This window comes from Neofelis nebulosa, chromosome X (assembly GCF_028018385.1).
Source record: "Neofelis nebulosa isolate mNeoNeb1 chromosome X, mNeoNeb1.pri, whole genome shotgun sequence".
NCBI lineage: Eukaryota > Metazoa > Chordata > Mammalia > Carnivora > Felidae > Neofelis > Neofelis nebulosa.
Window position 1 is genome coordinate 8140042 of NC_080800.1, and position 13716 is coordinate 8153757.

Genomic DNA, 13716 nt, shown 5'->3' on the forward strand with positions numbered 1-13716 from the left:
ACCCCTCCTCCACTCATGCTCTGTCTCTCTCTGTCTCAAAAATCAATAAACGTTAAAAAAAAATTAAAGTGATGGTTTCCAGTGTTTTCTTATAGTTTGGGGGCAGACTGAGCCGTTCACCATGAAAATAAAATAATTAACCACTGGTATAAGACGCAGTCTATTCTATTTCACCTGACACAACAAAATATGTATTGCACGGCGCTCACGAGGACTGCCACATTTCCACGTTAGCAGCCACTCCTCACTGCGGCACTGCAGAAAGGCTCACCTGGGGACAAGCGTGTTCGCACAGGGGAGCTCTTATAGGTGGGCCTCAAACCACATCAGTGCACACGCTCCCTTCTCACTTCGGGTGGTTCAGTGCTCAGCGCTGCAATACCACAAAAAGCAATGAATTAAACAATGCGGCCGCTTTGTGCAATAATCGAGGAATTTAAAAAAAAAATCAATCGAGCATATTATTATTAGTGACATTATGTAAATAAAGGTAGGGGCACTGGCATCACCTGGGCACTTGTGAGGACTAGAAACAGATTCTCACGCTCCACCTAGACTTACTGAATCAGAATCCACATTTTCACATGATCCCGGAGGGATGTGTATGCACACTCAAGTATGAGAAGCGTTGGTCCAAACATATGATTTTAAGACCACAGAATGTTTTATTATCAACTCACCACGTTTTATGTAATAGGTATTTAATAAATTCACCCTTAAGCAAAGTTTAAGCCATTGGCAGCTAGGCCTGGCCTCCCTATCCCATGGAGCTCAAGATCTGATTCACTTGAATCTCCAGATCCACAGAAGATCAAGTTTCCCTAAGTTATATGATACTTCCCAGGGACTCATGTTCCCGTGGTCACCTCTGCCTCTGGGCTCCTCTTTCTGGCTGTGCCGGCTCAGTTCACATCAACTTAGATCGGAAACAACCCCTTTATCCTCTCCTGTGGAAGTCCATTCACCAAAGCATTTGTTGATTTTGTTACATCTCATAGTAAAACAGAGACATACGCATTCTTTGCGAACATGATTTAGGAAAACTCTATTTATGCCAATCTAAAAGTTAACACGATGTTTAATGGATAAGTAATGCTAGAAGCATTCCCATAAAATTTTGAAGTGTCCACTACCACTTCTATTATTTAATATTTTGCTGGAAATCCCAAGCCCATGCAACTAAGAGGACAGAGAAATGACAGGCCTGAGGATTGGAAATGAGGAAGTAAAATTATTATTAGTGGAGATGCTATGAAAGAATTCCCAGAAGATCCAAGATCAACAAAAAATAAGACGAAAGGCAATAAGAGAATTCAAAACACCGCAGAACATAAGGTGAGCGTAGCCAAAAGCTTGCCTAAATATACCAACTCCAAGTCTGAAGACATAAGGAGAGAAAAGATTTCCCTTCCGTTGCAACAACTAGTTTAAATACCAAGAAATAATCTCAGCAAAATAATATCTAAGATTTGAAAAAACACTTCAAAATGACACTGAGGAACACAAAAGAACTCAACATTTGGGAAGGTGCTGCATCTTCATGTACAGGAGAACTCTTTTTTCTCAAGAGTTCTAGTCTTCTTAAATTAATATATAACTTTAACATAATCCTCACGAAATTACCATCCAGGTTTAAAAAAAAAACTTGACCAGCCAACTACAAATTTCATTGAGAAGTATAAACAAACAAAAGTATCAAGAGAAAACCTGAAAAAGAAGTGAAACGAGAGGCTACTGATTTGCCAGATGGCCCCAACACTTCAACTAATGTTCACCGATGCAACAATGGCTCAGGGTAAAGTCCAAAAATTGGTCCAAGAACTCACGGGGATTTAGCATCATAATAATGAGGAGACATCTCAAATCTAGTATATGTGAAGGGGTATCTGGGGGCATAGTTTATTGGATAAATCATCCCGGGACAATTGAGTAAATGTCTGAAAAATATAGAGAGATTGGAACTGTAACTTATTCCTTACACCGGGATAAATTTCAAATATATTGATGTTTGAAAATAAAAAGTGAAAACTTTTAAAAATTTGAGAAAAAAAAATATGAAAGGATTTATTTAAGGCTTAAAAGAGTACTTTGAACTATGCTCCAATACCCAGAAACCATAAAAGACTGAAAATGAAGGTGCACAAAAATTACTCAAAGCAAAACTTCCCACAAGCGAAAACACAAGAAAAATGACAAACAGAAAATACGTCCACCTCCTTGTGATGGACTGAATTGTGTCCCACTCAAAATCCTCACGTTCAAGCCCTAACCCCAAATATCACTTCAGGGACAGTAATCTTTAGGGAGGTAACCGTAGTTAAATGAAATCATATGGAATTAGACAAATACCGTATGATTTCACTTACACGTGAAATCTGAAAAACAAGCAAACAAACAAAACAAAAGCCATGGATCCAGAGAACAGACTGGTGGTTATCAGAGGGGAAGGCGGGTTCAGGATGATGATGGATGGTGACTAGCCTTATTGTGGCGATCACTTGGTAGTGTATACAAATACTGAATTATTGTGTTGTACATCTGAAACTGCTATAATGCTATATACCAATTTTAGTGAAAAAATAAACAAAGACCGTTAAATGAGGTCATAAAGGTGAGCTCCTGCTCTGATAGGACTGCCGTCCTTACAGGAAGACATACGAGAGAGCTCCCTCTCTGCACGTGCAGAGAGGAGAAGTGAGGACACAGCAAGACAGTGGCCATCTAGAAGGCCAGGAAGACAGCCCTGAAGGCAGGCTGATAGTCACTGGACTTCCAGCCTCCAGAACTATGAGAAAATAAATTTCTGTAGTTTAATCTACACAGTCTATGTTTTCCTGTTATATGGCAGCCCAAACAGACTAATACACTTATATTTTAGAAAAAGAGTTGATTTCTTTTTTTTTTTTAATGTTTCTTTATTTTTGAGACAGAGAGAGAGACAGAGAGAGAGACAGAGACAGAGCATGAACAGGGGTGGGGGGAGGCAGAGAGAGAGGGAGACACAGAATCCAAAGCAGGCTCCAGGCTCCGAGCTGTCAGCATAGAGCCTGACACAGGACTTGAACCCATGAACCACAAGATCATGACCTGAGCCGAAGTCAGACACTTAACCGACTGAGCCACCCAGGCGCCCCTGCCTTTAACTTTTTAAGGTATAAACCACACTTAAGGATCTCTCAACATGATTTTTCTTTTAGAGGGGAGGAACATAGTAGACTATACTAGTTATCTGAAATCACCATCTTACTGTATAAAGAGAAAACTAAGCTGTAGAAAGCAAGTAGACAGGGAGTAAAAGAAATGGCTGCTGATTTTGAGAAATATACAGGTTTAGGAAGGCAAGATGAGTTCAGGGTCGGACATACCGCAGTTGTGATGACAATGGTTATCTAGGCAGTGAAATCCAAGAAGCAATTCGGAACACAGAACTGAAACTCAGGAAAGCGAGAGCCGGTTGCAAACAAAGAAATGTAAATCATCAGGTATGGTTGGATGTTAAAGCCACAAGTATGAATGATGACATCCACCAAGGCTTTTGTTTTTCTCTGCTATCATTCTACATTTACCAAAGAATCTTCTGACTTTAGTTGGGTTTCACTACTAGGAAGAGAATGCTTGACTAGCCAACCTATATATATATATATATATATATATATATATATATATATATATATATACATACTCCTGCTTATTTGGTAGTTTCATTTCTTGTTGGAGGCAGTGTGAGTTAATACAGAGAAGTAAAAATGGGGGGGGGGGAATCAAGAAGGTGAGGTAGGAGCGGCTGTAGAGGAAGGATGAGAAGGCTCTCTTAAGTAATTTGGACTCACTCAAAAGTGGGATTGAAGAGGGGGACCTTGGCTCAGGTTAAGCCTCCAGCTCTTGATCTCGGCTCAGGTCATGATCTCATGGTTCGAGGGATCGAGCCCTGCATCGGGCTCTGCTCTGACAGACCAGAGCCTGCGTGGGATTGTTTCTCTCCCTCTCTCTGCGTCTCCTCTGCCCACACACTCTCTCGCTCTCTCTCTCTCTCAAAATAAATAATTTTTTTTTAAAAAAGTGGCATTGAAGAATTAAAGCCACAAAAGACAAGGTGATAAACCATTCTCTATCACCACCACAGCAGACATACTTTTCCAAGAAATATGCTTTAGGGGATATCAAAATTCGTATTTTAACTCTTGAATCCTAATAGGTATAGATATTTGTGATACTATCTTATTGCATGGTCTCCTTACGCAATGAAAACCAAAGATACACACACACACACACACACACACACATATAATTAATTCATTTTTAGAGGTTATGTTAAAAGACCCCAGACTCATAAAAAGAAAACAAAAGCTTGAAACTTACTGCTTGGCAATAGTATGTCCTCTGAAGCTATGACAATGGTATTGAAAATACTAAACAGAATGATAACCTCTAGCAATCCAATTTGACTGGCAACAAATCCCTTTGAAGAAAAGTAGCATTTGTTTCAATGAGTGAGAGGCAGCCCTGACCCTTGATATAGACGTGAGATAGACATGGTGCCTCTGAGTACAGAAGGTGGGCCCTGATGAATAAGGAACCCTGAGCTATAAGGGGAGGTGGGGGCTGGCTGTGTCTTAGAGCTGTGTCTTAGGAACTTGCTTCATTCATTCAGGCCTTAGCAAAGACTGTGCAATTCATTGCCAGTGTTGGCAAGGAGCCAAGTGAAGGTCTCCAGGCATATAAGCACAGTGGTGAAGAGCAAAGTTGAGAATACAAATTCTTCCTATTGTCAGGTCAAATAACTTCTTTTCAAAATCCTTCTATGGGGGAGCCTGGGTGGCTCAGTTAAGCCTCCAACTTCAGCTCAGGTCATGATCTCAGTGGCTCCTGAGTTCAAGTCCCTGGTCGGGCTCTGTGCTGACAGCTCAGAGCCTGGAACCTGCTTTGGATTCTGTGTCTTCCTCTCTCTCTCTCTCTCTCTGCCCCTCCCCTGCTTGCAAGCTCTCTGTCTCTCAAAAATAAATAAAAATTTAAAAAATAATAATAAAATAAAATCCTTCTATGGCTTCATAGAAAAGGGGGAATTGTGGGAAAGAATGGGGAATTGTGGGATGCAAAAGTAATTGTGGGAGAGAACAGAGAATTTTGGGGCACCAGAGGGATTGTGGCAGAGAAGAGGGAATGGTGGGAAACAAGGGGAACTGTGGGAGAGAAACAAGAATGGTGGAAAACGAGAGGAATTGTGGGAGAAAACAGGGAATTCTGGGAGGTAACAGACAGTGGTGGGTAATGAGTAGAATTGTAGGAGAGAACAGAGAATTGTGGGGGACCAGTGGGAAATAAGAGAAAGTGGTGGGAAACAAAGGAAATTATGGGAGAGAACAGAGAATTGTTGAGCACCAGATAGATTGTGGGAGAGTACAGAGAATGGTGGGAAATGAGGGGAATTATGGGAGAGAACAGGGGATGGTGGGAAACAAGGGGAATTGTGGGAGATAACAGAGGATGATGGGAAACGAGAGGAATTGTGGGAGAGAACAGGGAATTGTGGGAAGTAACAGAGGATGGTAGGAAGCCAGGGGAACTGTGGGAAAGAATGGAGAATTGTGGGGGACCAGATGGATTGTGGGAGAGAATAGAAAATGGTGGGATATGAGAGGAATCATGGGAGAGAACAGGGAATTGTGGGGGACCAGAAGACTTGTGGGAGAGAACAGAGGATGGTGGGATAGGAAGAGAATCATGGGAGAGAACAGGGAATTGTGGGAGACCAGAGGACTTGTGGGAGGGAACAGAGGATAGTGGGAAATGAGGGGAACTATGGGAGAGAACAGGGGATGGTGGGAAACAAGGGGAATTGTGGGAGATAACAGAGGATGATGGGAAACGAGAGGAATTGTGGGAGAGAACAGGGAATTGTGGGAAGTAACAGAGGATGGTGGGAAGCCAGGGGAACTGTGGGAGAGAACAGGGAATTGTGGGGGACCAGAAGACTTGTGGGAGAGAACAGAGGATGGTGGGATAGTAAGGGAATCATAGGAGAGAACAGGGAATTGTGGGGGACCAGATGTATTATGGGAGAGAATAGAGAATGATGGGAAATGAGGGGAAACATGGGAGAGAGCACAGAATTATGGGGGACCAGAGGACTTGTGTGAGGGAACAGAGGTTGATGGGAAACAAGGGGAACTGTGGGAGAGAATGGAGAATTATGGGGGACCAGATGGATTGTGGGAGAGAATAGAGAATGGTGGGATAGGAGGGGAATCATGGGAGAGAACACGGAATTGTGGGGGACCAGAGGACTTGTGGGAAAGAACAGAGAATGGTGGGATAAGAAGGGAATCATGGGAGAAAACAGGGAATTGTGGGAGACCAGATGGATTATGGGAGAGAATAGAGAATGGTGGGATAGGAGGGGAAACATGGGAGAGAACAGGGAATTGTGGGGGACCAGAGGAATTGTGGGAGAGAACAGAGAATGATGGAAAATGAGAGGAAACATGGGAGAGAGCACAGAATTATGGGGGACCAGAGGACTTGTGGGAGGGATCAGAGGATAGTGGGAAATGAGGGGAACTATGGGAGAGAACAGGGGATGGTGGGAAACAAGAGGAATTGTGGGAGATAACAGAGGATGATGGGAAACGAGAGGAATTGTGGGAGAGAACAGGGAATTGTGGGAAGTAACAGGGGATGGTGGGAAGCCAGGGGAACTGTGGGAGAGAATGGAGAATTGTGGGGGACCAGATGGATTGTGGGAGAGAACAGAGGATGGTGGGATAGGAGGGGAATCATGAGAGAGAACACGGAATTGTGGGGGACCAGAGGAATTGTGGGAGAACACAGAGAATGATGGGAAATAAGGGAATCATGGGAGAGAGCACGGAATTATGGGGGACCAGAGGACTGTGGGAGGGAACAGAGGATAGTGGGAAATGAGGGGAACTATGGGAGAGAACAGGGGATGGTGGGAAACAAGGGGAATTGTGGGAGATAACAGGGAATTGTGGGAGAGAACAGAGGATGGTGGGAAGCCAAGGGAACTGTGGGAGAGAATTGAGAATTGTGAGGGGACCAGATGAATTATGGGAGAGAACAGAGGATGGTGGGAATGAGGGGGACTGTGGGAGAAAAGAGTGAAATGTGGGAAACCAGATGGATTGTGGGAGAGAACAGAGAATGGTGGGAAACAAGGGGAACCTTGGGAGAGAACAGAGAATTGTGGGGGACCAGATGGATTATGGGAGAGAACAGAGGAGGGTGGGATAGGAGGGGAATCATGGAAAAGAATTGTGGGGGACCAGAGGACTTGTGGGAGAGAACAGAGGATGGTGGGAAATGAGGGAAAATGTGAGAGAGAACAGGGAATTGTGGGAGACCAAAGGAATTGTGGGAGGGAACAGAGGATGGTGGGAAATGAGAGGAATTGTGGGAGACAACAGGGAATTGTGGGAAGTAACAGAGAATGGTGGAAAAGGAGGGGAATTGTGGGAGAGAATAGAGGATGGTGGGAAATGCAGAGAATTGTGGAAGAGAACAGAGAATTGTCGGGAGCCAGAGGAATTGTGGGACAGAACAGAGAACTGTGGGAGATAAGGGGAATTGTGGGAGAGAACAGAGAATTGTAGGAAGAAAAAAAGATAATTGTGAGAACAAGAATTGTGGGAGAAAAGAGAGTATTATGGGAAAAGAGAATTGTGAGAGATAATGGTGTATTGGGTAAGAGACTAAAGAATTGTAGGAAATTAAGGGAATTGTGAGAGAAACAATTACAGGAAATAAGAGAACTGTGGGAGAGAATAAAGAATTGTGCTTGAGAGGGAATTGTTGGGAAGAACAGAATTGTACTTGAGAGAGGGAATTTTAGGAAAGAACAGGGAATGTGGGGCAAAAGGGAATTGTTGGAGTGACAGGGAAATGTGGGAGTCACAAGGAAGTGAGGCAAGAAAGGGAGAATTGTGGGGAAAACAGAATTGTGGGAGACAAGAGGAAATTGAGGAAAAAAGAATTGTTGGAAAGAATGGGGAATTATAGGAAACAAGGGGAATTCTGTGAAAGAATGGGGAATCGTGGAAAACAATAGGGAATTGTGGATGTGATAGAGAATTTTGGGAGACACATGGAATTATGAGAGGGAGAGGAGAATTGTAGGAGAGATGGAGAATTGTGGCAGAGAATTATCATTGTGGAGAAAAAATAGAAATGTGGAATAAAAGGGCAATTCTGGGAATAAGAGAATTGTTGGAGAGATGTGGAATTGTGGGAGAGAACAGAAAATTGTGGGAAAGAATAGAGAATTGTGCTTGAGACAGGAAATTGTAGGGAAATCAATTTCATTTCCATACACTAATAATGAACTATCAGTGAGAGAAAGTAAGAAAATAATTCATTTACAATTGCATCAAGAAGAATAAAATATCTAGGAATAAATTCAACCAAAATGGTGAAAGACCTGTATATTAAAAACTATAAGATATTAATGAAAGACATAGAAGAGGACACAAATAAATGGAAAGATATTCCATACTCGTGGATTGGAAGAATCAATATTGTTGAAAGGTCCATACTACCCAAAGCGTTCTACAGACTAAATGCAATCCCTACCAAAATTCTACTGGCATTTTTCACAGAAATAGAACAAACACTCCTAAAATGTGTATGGATCCACAAAAGATCTTGAATAGCCAAAGCGATCTTGAGAAAGAACAAAGCTGGGGGCATTATACCTTCTGATTCCAAACTACATTACAAAGCTACAGTAATCAAAACAGTATGGTACCGGCATAAAGACAGACATCTAGAAAAACAGAACAGCATCGAGACCCCAGAAATAAACCCATGCATACATGGTCAATTGACTCATGACAAAGGAGCTAAGACTAAGGGAAAAGACCGTCTTTTCAATAAATGGTCCTGGGAATACTGGACAGCCACATGCAAAAGAATGAAACTGGACCACTTTCTACCATCATACACAAAAATTAACTCAAAATGAACAAAAGACCTGAAATCATGAAACTCCTAGGAGAAAACATAGGCAGTAAGCTCCTCAACGTCAGTCTTGGAGATAATGGTTTTGATTTGACGTCATAAGCAAAAGCAACAAAAGTAAAAATAAACAAGTAACAATGAACATCAAACTAAATAGCTTCTGCGCAGCAAAGGAAAACATCAACAAAATACAAAGGCAACCTACCAAATGGGAGAAATATTTGTGAATCATGTATCTGATAAGGCGTCAACAGCCAAAGTATATAAAGCACTCATACGACTCAATAAGAAAAAAAATTCAATGAAAAACTGGGCAGAAGAACTGAATAGACATTTTCCTAAAGACATACAGATGGTCAACAGGTACTGGAAAAGGTGCTGAACATCAGTGATCATCAGGGAAATGCAAATCAACCCAAGTGAGATTTCACTTCACATCTATCTATTGGAAAGATTACTCTCAAAAAAACCAGAGATAACATGTTGGATGTGGAGAAAAGAGGACCCTTGTGAACTGCTGAATGTAAACTAACGTAGCCACTATGGAAAACATTATGGGGGTGTCTCAGAAAATTCAAAATAGAACTTCCCTATGATCCAGCAATTCCGATGCATATTTATCCAAAGGAAATGACTAACTCAAAAAGATACATGCACTCCTCTGTTCACTGCAGCATTATTTACAATAGCCAAAACATGAGAGCAACCCAGGCATCCATCAATGGACAAATGGGTAAAAAAAAATATGACACACACATACACACATGCACTGTAATACTATTCAGCCATATAAAAGAAGGCAATCCTGCAATTTGTGACAATGTGGATAAACCTTAAGGGCATTTTGCAGAGTGAAATAAGTCCTACAGAGAAATACAAATACTGTATGATCCCACTTATATGTGAAAGCTACAAATAAAAAACTCATAGATGGAACAGCTTGGTGGTTGCCAGAGACTGGATGTGGGGATGGGATGAAACAGACAAAAGTGGTCAAAAGGGATGAACTTGTAGTTATAAAATAAATGAAGTGCTGGGGATATAATGTACAGCATGGTGACTACTGTTAACAATACTGTCTTGTATACTTGAAGTTGCTAAGAAAGATCTCAGAAGTTCTCATCAGAAGAAAAAAAAAGTTTATAACTGTGTGGTGATGGATGTTAGCTAGACTTATTGTGGTGAACATTTCACAGTATTTACATATATCCAATCACTATGTTGTACACCTGAAACTAATATAACATTATCTGTCAATTATATCTCAATTAAAAAAATTTTTTTAAAAACCTGCCACAAAAATTGTGGGAAAGACAGGGAGTTATGGAATAAAGAGAGAATTCCAGGAAACAACAGAGAATTGTGTGAGACGGGAAATTATGGGATATCATAAAAAATTGTGGGAGACATGGAAGATGGGGAATTCTGGGAAAGGGCAGAATTGTTGCAGAGGGAATTATGGACAAACTGGGGTATTGTGAAAAGGAGGAAGATTATGAGAGGGCAGAGAATCAGGGAGAGTAGAGAATTGTGGGAGAGATGAAGAATTATAAAGGAATCAGGGAATTATGGGGAAAAAGGAGAATCGGGCACAAGACAGAGAACTGTGGGAGCTCTAAAAACTATAAAAGCAACACTTTGTAAACATAAGCAACTGTAGGTTTGGAAAGGAGATTTAGTTTACTACAACCAGTCATAAATTCAGTTTGTAATTTCCAACGAGCTTCAGTTTTTCCTCTCTGCTAAACCCTTGGGTCTGACAGCAGGAGTTCATATCACATTACCATGGATTGGCAAACCCACAGGCGCTGCCTTGTAGAGGCGGACGTACACACACAGGCACATACACACACATATATACTCACACACATGCTTGTACACACAAAAGCACACACATATACACACATGTGCACACATGTCTTGGAAATTTCAAACATGGGAACAGAAATAAACTAGAATTTATGGTTGGACAAAATTTTAAGCCTTATAAAAAATAAAACAAGACGAAAAAGTGATAGGATAACATAAGAAAATTAGAGTGTCAGCTAGGAATCCAACATACGAGTAACAGAGGTTCCTTCAAAGAAAGGATGAAGAGAGTAAGAGTGGAGCAAGTTAAAAGAAAATTAATCATCCGAAAAAATATCCCCAATGTGAAGGTTATAGGTTTCCAGAATGAATGGTCCCATCAAGTGCCAAGCCAAGGAAAGCAAAGAGGTCTATATCACGGCACATCTTTTCCAGCCACTGGAAGAAAGAAAGTTAAAAATAATGTTGACAGAAAGAAAAGAAATGACATTTGACTTTTCAACCTCAACCATGGAAACTAAAAGACAATGAAGTAACCGCTTAACAGTTCTGAGAGAAATGCTTCCAAACCTAGAATTGTATTTCCAAACTACCAATCAATTGTAAGGGTAAAGCAGTTTCTGATTTTCAAGACCTCAAAAACCGATGTGCTCCCAAAACAATGCCAAGAAGAATACATGGTATCCAAGAGCCCGAGATCCAGCAAAGGATAAGAAAGGGCAGAAAGAAAATCCCAAGAAGACGAAGGGGGGGCAGAAGTCATTTCCAGTTTAGAATTGAGCAGCTGTGGCAGCAGTGAGGTGCTTATCTGTGAGATATTTCCCTCATCTCCAAGAGGAAAAAGGAAACATACATTAGTTGATATATTTAAATGCATTGAGAGGAGATTTACAATGCAGACAAGAAACTTAGGGATAACCTAAAAATCAAAAAAGACAACGGGGCGGGGAGGCAAGGAGTGAATTCCATTGAAAAAGTACAAGGAAAAAAAATCATCTTTGGTCATAACAAATATTTCCATAGTCACAATAATGTAAATACGAAACCGTGACGTATCCCAAACCATATAACTATTGGCATAGGGGAGGGACCCGTGTGTTTGTGTCGGCATGTTGTTTGGAACATGGACGGAAAACTAGAAGAAACAGCTAAAGAGCAGTAAGTCTTTGCCTGGGGACAGTGGGCGCTGCGGTTGAAAGTGTCCCCCCAGTCTCCCCACCCACCTACAGCTCTCCTTAATGCCCTGTTTGGTAGCTCCTTGTCTATAAAGCATCCTTGTTACTTTCCTTCGTAAGCACTTCCAGCACATCACCCTTTAACAGTCACTTCTTCCCTTTTCCTCCACCAGTCGGAGCATACACGTACTGACACGTAAATATGGTTATTTGTGTGCCCGTCTCTCCCATTACCAGGGGTTTTTGGCCTTGTGGTGCCAATATGCCCCTTTGGACTGTGAAGTCTATGAGTATTTTCTCAGAATAATATTCTTACGTGCATAAAACAAACTACAAGAAATTAAAGAAATCAACGATAGTGAAATATAGTTACCATCAGATTTTAGAAAAACAGATTTTGATTGCTAAAGATCTGGCTCCCCAGGAACTATGCACGGATATAATACAGTTTTTAATATGCTGTCTTGAGCCAGTTTTGAAGCCCCAGCTAGAGGCTGGTCAGCTCCCCTTCTTGAGCAGCTAAGTCCACACCTGCCGACCAAGTGTCATTGGGCTCCCATACTCTGAGCCACCAGACACCCGCCCCCATCAGCCCAGGGCCAGGTCCCACCCAGCCCTGTGCTCCAACTCGCTGAGATTATTCAAATTAACCAGTCCTGAATCTGCTTACCCCACCTCACCTAGTTCTTCCCATGAACACCATAATAAAGGCTTCTGCCCCCCAGTTCCCCCCTCTCCCTCTGGCTCAAGAAAGACTCTAGTGCTCACACATGTGGCACCCCCGGTGTGATATGTACTCCCTCTCTCAGAGTCTCTGAGTATAATAAACTATATTTTCAATGGCAGTTGTTTCCTGATCTGTTGACCTCACCAAACCTAAATAATAATAATAACGAAGCTGATTAAAACAGCTGAGACTCCAAGATTTGGGCTAGGAATGCTCTCACAAACCGCAGTGAGAGAGTGACAGAAGGTCTGGGCAAAGGGGAGAAGTTGAATGCGAGGCAGCCACAATGGAAACCTCAGCCACTGAAGCTGGGATGGCCCTTCCAAGTTATTCCCCTTGAGGCTAGGGCCTGGGCCTCCCGGACCCTTGCAGACACCACTCAAAGGCTGCAGCCCATCCCCAAGGGAGGGGATGTGATTTTTTTTGCCCGAGGCAGCTCAGCTCTTTTTGGCCCAGGGCTATTGCTGGAGAGATACCCAGCCTAGTGGCTGCAGCTAACACCCCCAGCACCCAGGAGATGGTCTGCCCCGCCCTGAAGGCGGGGTGACACGGATAGATAGATGCTTCTTAGTAACACTTTTTAAGTAACAAGATAAAATGATCTTAATTTCAAAGTAGCGATGAATAGTATTTTAAGACAGAAACCCCCATTATTTAGGACATAATTTCTCTGTGATTTCTATTAGTGCACATATAGCTAACGCTACTAGGATTTGTTGCCTGCATTCCTGATGGAAAAAAAATACTAAATTTCTCTTAGAGGTAAGTGAAAATACAGACCTTCAAGTCCACACACCCAGTTAAGAAGGCCTTGGGAGCTGGAATCTTGATTTGTTCATTTTGGGATCTCCGGAGTCGGCCACCTACTGATGCTACTTGAGTCATTACTATAATTCAAACTGACGGGATGCAATTTAAAAGCCGGAAATTTTAAAACTAACTCCTCCAAAGCAACCCCTCTGCGGTTTAAAGGAGCCATGGGCAACCTCACCCTAGGGAAGTCTCTGGCCCAGCCAGAACTCTCCCGGCCCG

At 42.0% G+C, this 13716-nt stretch overlaps 1 protein-coding gene across 1 annotated transcript in view; it reads right to left on the reverse strand.

Moving 5' to 3' along the window:
- MID1 (midline 1) overlaps nt 1-13690 on the reverse strand; it is a 588063-nt gene extending 574373 nt beyond the window's left edge. Inside the window, exon 1 of the mRNA XM_058713622.1 lies at nt 13465-13690. The gene's annotated coding sequence lies outside the window, so the exon portion shown is untranslated. The remainder of the gene's footprint in view (nt 1-13464) is intronic.
- Nucleotides 13691-13716: the final 26 nt, after the last annotated feature.